General features: G+C 41.9%; 1 pseudogene; it reads left to right on the forward strand.

Annotated features, from left to right (window-relative positions):
* Positions 1–7812: 7812 nt before the first annotated feature.
* LOC115079466 lies at positions 7813–8852 on the forward strand (annotated as a pseudogene).
* The last annotated feature ends 949 nt before the right edge of the window (positions 8853–9801 follow it).

Here is a 9801-nt window from a genome sequence, read left to right on the forward strand (position 1 = left end):
GAGAGAATACCAAGACATTCTCTCTCCTGGTAAGATGATAATGATCCAGGTTCACTCTAACCTTCTGCATATTTTAATATTAGATAATTAAGCTTACTACGAGATGTGATCAAAAAGATAAAATAAATATCCAGCATTGTCCATCCCTTATACTTGTTAGGCATGAGCAAATCGCCTCTAATTTAATTGTAATTCAAGTTTAGCTCTAAAAATTGGGCTTGTACTTCAACAAAGATGAAAAAGAATTTTTGCCTTGTTGAAATCTGACTTTTTTTTTTTTTTTAAATCCTGAATTTCTGCATTGCTCTGCATTTATAGGGTTACATAGATTGAAATTATAGTATCTGAAGGTAGCTACTGTATACATGTGTTCTGCCCCCAAAACTAGGTCAGAAAGACCAAGCAAGGAATATCGAGACTTTTTAGTCAAGCTGTGAATAGACCAGATTCCATGAAAATAGATTGATGATCTCTCTTTGTTTGATGCAGACTTGAGCCCTCTGTTTGGATGAGGTTATCCATCTCTAGTCTCCACAATGTCACTAGAATTCACCTACTTATACAGTGGTCTTTTTTTAGGGATATCATTGTTATGTGCTTTAATATACTAATATGTCAGATAACTGTTTGATGCATTATTACTGCTTGATTTTGAACTGTCAATTTGTATCCAGATATTTACATTTGTTTCACGGGTGCAGTTCTTGCAGACTGAACATCTTGAAAACTCAATCCTCTAAATCCATACTCCACCTAACTTGACCAGTGAGAATGTCCAAAAGGGCAGCTTACGGTTGGAAAAAATGTAGCCTCATTATTAAAAACATGGCTATTAATGGCTTTGAGTATTTACAAGAATACTGCAGTGAGTTGTATAAATATAACCTAAAGACAAATCCCTATTTGCAGAAGTACAATGCTCATAAATCTAGTCCCTGTTACAAGGATTTACTCATCTGCTTCATCCTAGTGCCATCCTTATGAAAAGTGAGCCCAATGGCTGTGCCCTAAGCTCCTCTCCCCTCATTGGAGTCTGACTCCATTGAAAGAGAACTGAGATTCGCCTTCCTCGTGCAACCTCTGCATTTTAGGTTTCCCAGCTGAGAACAGCAGCACAGGAAGCAATGGACTGTTCCTTCCGGCTGTCATCACAAACTATTTTTATTAATTGAATCAATAAGCTGCATGTTTACTAGGGTGACTAAACTCCTTAGTGCTGCTCATAATAATTAGAGACAGCAAACAGAGTGGATTAACAATTAATTAAATATCTGGTTCCTTTTGTAAATGGCTCCTGTTTTCTTTCCTAGGCTGTCAGTGGTTTGTGTGCATAAATAATAGTTAAGTCATGTGCAGAGCAACTAACCCTCCTGAAAGAAATGTATTGCTACTGCTTTCTTTTTCTCTGCCATTCTGCACTACATCTCTTGGCCATAGTTGACGCCTCCCAGCTGTCCTTGTGCACTCAAGGCAGCAGGGAGTAGCTGACAAGACTTTGGCTTGTTTCGGAGCATTGTCTTCTCCTCTTTCGTTGCTCTTAATCCTAAATATCTTTTCTTAACATTTTATTCCTTACTTTTTCACAATTTTAATATTTAAAATGATGAGTCTACAGTATGGCCCCCTAGCATAGTACAGAGCAGTGAGCCTGATAGCAGTACCGGGCACAATGGTGGGAATGATGAGACAGTGAGGCAAATAGGTACCGGGCACAATGGTGGGAATGATAGCATTAAGAAGAATTCCTTGGTATAAGGCTAGGCCCAGCTGAAAGGGAAAAAGCCAACATGGTTTAGCAAAGGGGGAAGTCACATTTCAACCAATCTTAGAATGTTTTAAAGGTTAAAGTAACATCTGGATAAGTGCACCTGAAGTCCCACTTAGAAGACTCATTAGGAAATTGCAAAAAGCCATCGCAGGCATGTCCTACTGTGGATTGGTAACTAGCTTAAAGACAGGAAAACAGAGTAGTACTAAATGGTCATTCTTTCATATACCACCTCAGTCTTTCCAGTGGAGACAAGCAAATAGTGGAGTCTCCTAGAGTAGTGCTTCTCAGTCTACTTTATTTCGTGGCACCCTTTCAGGTTTGTTCAATCCTCCTGGCACACCAAACCAAATTGTGCACAATTCTCACCCTCCTCCCCTCCGCAGGAGGAGAGTTAGCATTTTTTCCTGTGTGCACCTCGTTCTGTACTCAAGTCCCTGCAGCACAGACATAAATCTAGTCCCTGTTACAAGGACCTGGGCCCCTGACTGATGAAGCGAAGAGAGCACAGCAGAGAAGAGCCCTGCACTCCAAGCAGCAGCTCACGGGTGGGGAGAGGCTGGGACAGGGACCGGAGAATCTTCTCTGCCATTCGCTGCTGCAGGGTTGGCTCCCTGCTCCTGCCCCTCCCTTCCAGTTCTCCTCAGTGCTGTCTGGTTGCCATGGGGATAGGAGGGTGGGGCAGGAAGTACAGGCAGGAGATCTGAGGTATTGTCCAACAGAACGGGAGTGACCAACTCTGATCCTCAACAGCCACAAATAGGCCAGGTTTTCAGGATATCCACAATGAATATGCACGAGATAGATTTGCATCTATCGCCTCCACTGTATGCAAATCTATCTCATGCATAGTCCTTGTGGATATCCTGAAAACCTGGCCTATGTGAGGCTCTTGAGGACTGGAGTTGGCCACCCCTGCAATAGAGCATGAGCCCAGGGTGATCTGACTGAGGCTGCCACAGTGCGGCACAGGAAGAGCTTTCCCGAGACACACGACTTCAGAAGCACTGTCCTAGGGCTCTGGTCTGGCACAGGTGTTTAACATATTTATTTAATTTAATTTAATTTAATTTAAATCTTTTCTATACCGTCGTTAAGCGGGTGCCATCACAACGGTTCACAATAAGGCACAAAAACTATGTTGCATAAAGTGTCTGGAATTCTAACTCTTACACAGGTGCCATCAAAAATACTGTAACATTATATCATAAGTACTAGTTGGTGAGTGTTATAAGTTATGTCTCGATTTTCTAACTCTGCTAAAAGTTTGGTGTTACTTAACTTTAGTTCTTTGAAGTTTAAGATAAAGGTGGAGATTAGAATATAGGAGAGGAGACACACTTTAAGAAGGAAGGAGTGTGTTTGTGTGGGTGTTTGCTTGACCGCAACTAACAGTTCCCTGGGTTCTACTCTTGATTCTCTTTGTGGTATGCTTGCTTAAATAGCCATGTTTTTACATTTTTCTGAATGTTTTGATGTCTCTTTCCAATCTGATTTCTACCGGCATGGTGTTCCATATCATCGGTCCTGCTAGTGATAGGGCCCTGTCCCTTACTTGTGTTAATCTGGCTGTTTTGACTGATGCTATAGTTAGCAGTGCTTTGTTTGCTGATCTCAGGTTCCTGTGAGGGGGTATGTAAGAGGAGGGCTGTGTTCAGCCACTCTGCTTTTTCGTCGTGTATCAGTTTATGAATGGTGCATAAAGTTTTGTATTGTATTCTTTGTTCAATGGGTAGCCAGTGTAATTCTATTAAGGTTTCAGTGATATGTTCTCTTTTGCTTTTCCCAGTTACAATTCTAGCCGCTGAGTTTTGTAAAATCTGTAATGGTCTTATTGTGGTATATGGCAGTCCCAGTAGGAGGGCATTGCAATAGTCGGTACTAGAAAAGATTAGGGCTTGTAAGACTGATCGGAAGTTGGTGGGCGTTAGTAGTGGTTTTAATTTCTGAGAGTCATAAGTTTGGCGTATCCTTCTTTTACTTTTGAGATAATGTTGTTTCATACTTAGTTCTGGGTCAATTATCACTCCCAGGTTTCTTACTTTCTCAGCTAGATGTTTTTTGGTTGTTGTTGTTGAGTGTGATTGGGTTCTGGATGATAGTTATGTTTTTTCGTTCTAGGTGTAAGAAATCTGTTTTATCTATATTGATTACTAGATAAAGGAGCAAAGTGTGAGGTAAGCAAAATTATTCAAAGCAGTTAGAACATAACCTGATGTCAAGAATTGCAGAAGGAACTTGTGCGACTGGGAAACTGAGCAGTTGACAGATGAGTTAATACGGACAAGTGCTATGTGATGCACATAGGGCAAAAACAATCCTAACTGTGTTATATATACAATGCTGGGGTCCATAATTAGAAAAGCATAAGAATTGCCATATTGGGTCAGACCAAGGGTCCATCAAGCTCAATATCCTGTTTCCAACAGTGGCCAATCCAGGTCACAAGTACCTCAAAAGTACTCAAACAATAAATACATCTCAAGCTATTATTGCGTATTAATTAATATGACATTTTCCATTTTTTTCTATTCCCTTCCTAATAATTCCTAACATTCTGTTGAGCCGATGATTTCAGTGCATTATCCACTATGATGCCTAGATCTCTTTCCTGGGTGGTAGCTCCTAATATGGAACCTAACATTGTGTAACTACAACAAGGGTTATGTTTCCCTATTTGCATCACTTTGCACTTGTCCACGTTAAATTTCATCTGCCATTTGGAAGCCCAGTCTTCCAGTCTCATAAGGTCCTCCTGCAATTCATCACAATCCGCTTGAGATTTAACTACTCTGCATAATTTTTTGTCATCTACAAATTTGATCACCTCACTCACCATACCGCTTTCAGATCATTTATAAATACATTAAAAATCACTGGTCCAAGTACAGATCCCTGAGGCACCTAGAGAAAGGACCTTGAGGAAAACATGTGACTCTTCAGGTCAGCGTGTGGGCAGCAGATAAAATAGGGACTAGAACATTAGAAATTATTCAGAATGGCATTATGATTTTCCCAAAATAAAACTGGGAAAATAATAATGCCTCCGTATTGGTATGTGGTGTCGTTGCACTTTGACTATTGTGTGCAACTCTGGTCATTGCACTTAAAAAAAGATTCAGCAGAACTAGAAAAAGCACAGAGAAATGATTATGTGGTTGGATCAGCTCACTTAAGAAGAAAGGTTAGGGCTTGTGAGGTTGGAGCAGAGACAAGGTAGGGGGGATATGACAGAGGTTTATAAAATTATTATGTGTACCATGGGAATGGTTATTTATGCTATCAGAAGGTACTAGGAGTACAGGACACAGTTCTTAATCTGCTACCTATTAGTTTCAAATTAATTTACTTTTTTTTTCAGACAAGACACAAGCTATGGACTTTGTTGCCAGAAACTGAGGTCAAGATTGATAGTATAACTGAATTTTAGAAAGGTTTGGACACATTTCTGGAAGACAGTTTCACAAATAATATTAAGCCATGTAGGCTTTGGTTTCTCCGCCTCTTGATTCGTGAGGAGAGCCATGTGAAACGGAGTTTCATATTTGGATTTCCAGTGAATTTACGGAGACCGGGATTGGCCATGATTGGAAACCGCATGCTGGGCTCAATGTCCATTGGTCTGGCCCGGTATGGCTTGTTTTTTTTTTTGTTCTTAAAAACATTGCTTACTATTGATTATCGTATATGCTATTAGTCATTAAATATAGTAACTAAGGAGTCAGTCTTCAAATGGTTTAGATGCCTAATTTCACCCCTTCGTAAGCTTACTAGGCAGAGTTCCTAAATCCAAGCATCTATTCTCTTTGGATGTCTACATTTAGGATACAAGTGGGCCCAGGGTATATTGGAAAGCAAGTTAGGAGCTTAGCAAGGATTTCCAGTGATAGGCACCTATAGTTAGATGAGTAAACAGCCCTAAATTTAGGTAGCTCAATTTCAAGGCCCTAAATTTGATGAAATTTCATCCTAAAACTTAGGTGACTAAGTATGGCTGAAATGTCAGCCATATTTAGTCACCTAACAGGTCAGGCACTCTGCATCGTTTGAAGATGAGCCTCTGTTAATATATGATTGACTTAAAAGCTTATTTCATGTGTTACTTGTCATATTCTTAACAAGCGAGTCTTTCATGTTATTGCCTTTAAGCTTGTGTGGCTCTGCAGTTTTATTATTGTTCTATGCTCTATTATCTCATTAATACTGTTACAGTTCCGCCCTTCAACGCAGAGCTTCACAATACCCAGGAGTACTTGATTTAGGAATATTCCTGCTTTTTAAATGTCTCATCTGAAGGCAAAGAAAGCATATGAAATGCTGTGCGTGTGTTGTGTTTGGGATCCAAATGTTCAGGACATGTTGGGGGATGGGGGAGTAGTAATGATGATTCTTTATATTTTCAAACCACACCCTGGGAGCACACATGCACCCGAGAGAGTAGGTGCCATTAGTTCTGGCGGAAACTTTTTTATATTATTCTGAAGAATGGAAGATGCAGAGTGGGGAAAACCTTTTTAAATAGGAACCAAAGTGGCCTGATATAATGGTTGCATTAAAAAAGAAATCCGCCCTGGATGATCTCGCCATGGTGTTTTCAGTGGAACTAAAAAGTCTGAAGCATTTTCCAATAATCGCTTTTGGAAGTAAGTCATTCATTTTCTTCCCCACTGCTTTCCTTCCATGTGGTCAATTTTATCTGATCCTGAAAGCAGCTGTTTATGCTGTGGTTCTTGGTTGTATTTTGTGTTAATCTGCTTCCAGGAGCAGCCCTGAAAAGCAAGGGAGGAAAAATAAAACCCCCAATGTACTGAAATAATTACTAAGAAAAAAGGCTGGGTCCAGAATTTGTGTATCAAGAAAAAAAAAAAAAAGCTTTATGGGATCCGAGTACTCCCAGTCCATCAATCTACAACCGAAAGGCAGTGATCCCAGTCCATGAATCTACAACCGAAAGGCAGTGAGTGTGTGGGGGAGGCGCCGGCCAGCCTGGTCCCAGACTCCATTTATCAATCTTGCTGTCACCAGCTAATCGGCTTCAAGACCCAAGCTGTGGCCACCCTGTCTCCGTTTCCAAGAACAGGACGGGGAGAAGACCATTGTGGTGGGCACAGAGTATTGAGACTGCTCTTAAAATGAGGGCTGCAGAGAAAAGGGACCGAACTGGCCGCGGGCAGGGAGGTGAAAGAGCCTGGAAGGTGAAGGCAATGAAGCTGCTTAGAGCAACTGAAAAGAAAAGTATTGCAGCTGTCTGAACATGGCTTTCTGCTTATAGACTTCTTCACCTTAAAGATATTATTATTCCGCCGTATGATTACAAGTAATGGCCGTCTGACATTTCTTCCAGCCTGCTGGTTACCTTGGTAGAGAAGCTGTAAGAGCAAATAGCTTTAAAAGCGTTTCAGAGCAGGAAGACTGCATCCCCTACCTGTCAAGGTGAGCTTCTTTTGACCACTATGTGATTCTAGTATGCAAATGAAAATTGCAACATTTTTTGTTACTATGGTTTGCATTACCATCCAAAGGCTATTAAGATTTTTTTTTCACTTTAATGAGATTTTTTTTTTTTTGCATATAGCACTCTCCAATATCACTGAGCCTTTATCTTGATATTTTAGTAGACATTTTTGCAGGATGTAAATAATGAGTGGAGAGAATGAATATTTCTTGGGCAGAAGCTAGGTAGGGTGGGTATTTGCCGGCAGTATTAGGGCAGAAGAGATCTGGTGATAGGATATATAGGACAGCGTTATAAGTTGCGAGGGCGGGTGTGTAGTTTGTAAAGCTCAAGAGCTGGAATTCATACTGCCGACTCAAGGAGTTTTCATTGATACAAGCGGCTGCGCTGAGTAACAAAAAGGTGCATGAGCCAGATGCCATCAAGTCAGGATTGCTTTCTGCAAAATAATAATTGCTGCATGGAATGGGTAGATACAGTATCTTGAATCTAGACAATCTATAGTTGACACGTGTTGGTTACTAACCTCTCCGGCGCTTCTTCTCTTCAAGCTCTCTTACCCTGTTCTGTTTCTGTATTTGGGCAGAGTATGGAGGAGGACTTCTGCGAGATGGGTGGTACAGTCCTAGGCATCATCCAGAGGACTCTCATTCCCGCAACCTTCATCTTTATCCTACTGGTAGGACTCCCCTTAAACCTCTCAGTGCTCTGGATCCTCACGGCCCGAGTGAAACGCGGGAACCGAAGCACCGTTTTCCTCTTCAACTTGGTCTTGGCGGACGTCACTTGGATCTTGACTCTTCCCGTCTTGATCATGTACCATTTAAACCAACTGCACTGGGTCTTTGGAGATGCGGTCTGCAAGGCTACCAGGACTGTTTACCACTCCTGCTACTACTGCAGCATCTACTTTGTAACCTGCATCAGTGTGGATCGCTATCTGGCTATCGTCCATCCTTTGAAGTCCCTGTCCCTGCTCAGCAAGCAGCGGTCACTACTTATTTGCCTCTCCGTCTGGGCATTGACCCTCATTTTCAGTGTGCCCGTGAGCTACATGTCGGACACCCAGCTCTGTGAAAGTAACAGACCATCTTGCTCCCCTCTATGTCTTCTCCAGTGCAACCTACATCACTTTGCCCTTCTCCATCACCTCCACCATCATCGGCTGCCTCGTGCCTTTCGCCTCCATTTGCTACTGTTATTGCAGTAGCGTTGGCCAACTCCGGAGGAGTAACTTCCAACGTGCCCCCAAATGGGGCACCCTTACCAGACTCATGTACTCGGCTTTGATTATCTTTGCCCTGCTGTATTTGCCCTATCACGCCGCCAGAACGCCGCATTGTCTTAAGAGCTGTTGGGGTCACTGCCACACCGCCTATCCATGAAGCCGATATCTTCTTCTTCGCCGAGATGTCGCTTTGCAGCCTGAATTCTTGCATCAATCCCCTCTTCTGTTTTCTCACGGATGGGGATTTTCGAGAGCAGGTTTGCAAATTGTTCTTCTCTTGTCGACAGAAAATGCCCTGGAAAAGAGGACCTGGGTTGGCAGCTGTTTTGCCCTGTAGACTAAGACTGGAGTTGGGTAGTCAGGGACACTTGGTCAGTATTTTCTTTCAAGCCGCTAGATAAGATGAAAAAAAAAAAAAAGATCCCTGCTTGCTCCTCCAGGAAAATCGTTTTTAGGACTAATCTCTGGTTTATCCAAACTCTCTTCAAGAACTAAGAATGCTCTTTAACGATTATTGACATGAAAGCATTAAGCAAAACTGCCCTAGTTAACGTGAAGAATTCTTGAACTGAGGTGCTGATTTGTCTAGCCAGACAAGCTAGTTTCTTCACCTTTTTTTATTAGATTTTATTTCTCGTTGTTGTTCTCATTTGTTTCTGGATGTAATGATAAATCCTTCACATTTTTTTTTTTGGGGGGGAGGGGGGTATGTTTTCCGTTTATTTTCAGTTTCCGTGTTTTAGATTAGCTTCCATTCTTTTTCCTTTTTTTTTGTTAGAATGTCAGTAGCCTACTGGGCTTTCATGATCCCCCAGGACTGAACGAGGGGGGGCTGTTAGCCCAGATCTTACAGTAGGGTGAGGTTCGTATGAGCCCAATCTTTGCCCCTCACATCAAGCACAGAACATTCACCTTACAGCTGTTCACCTTTTATTGGGGCCTCCATTCATTGAATTCCATCCTTTTCAAAGCACTTCCATTTGTGCAAAATATTTGTGCTGAACCAGAGGAAAGCAGAAACCCTGCATGGCATCAATTCGTAAGATTACTGTCGCCCCTCCCCCTCACTGGAATCAGCAGCATGTGAATATTCAGAAAAGCAATGAACATAGAGGTGCTGGCCTAACCTAATTTTAAATAGGTAGGAAACATTTACCTGTAGGCAACATATTTTTTGACCGTGCTTAGCCTAAAAGGGCATTTTCACACATGAACTTAGTCCTCTCCCAAGAGGGGGCTAAGTCAAGCATATGGAATTCCAAAAATGCATGTGGAGCAAGCATGGAGGAAGGGCCCTTAGAGGTGACTGGTGGGGATGTCAGAGCCCCAGTAGGGCAGTGGAATCCTTTG

This window comes from Rhinatrema bivittatum, chromosome 17 (genome assembly GCF_901001135.1).
Source record: "Rhinatrema bivittatum chromosome 17, aRhiBiv1.1, whole genome shotgun sequence".
In the NCBI taxonomy this organism is placed as follows: Eukaryota; Metazoa; Chordata; class Amphibia; order Gymnophiona; family Rhinatrematidae; genus Rhinatrema; species Rhinatrema bivittatum.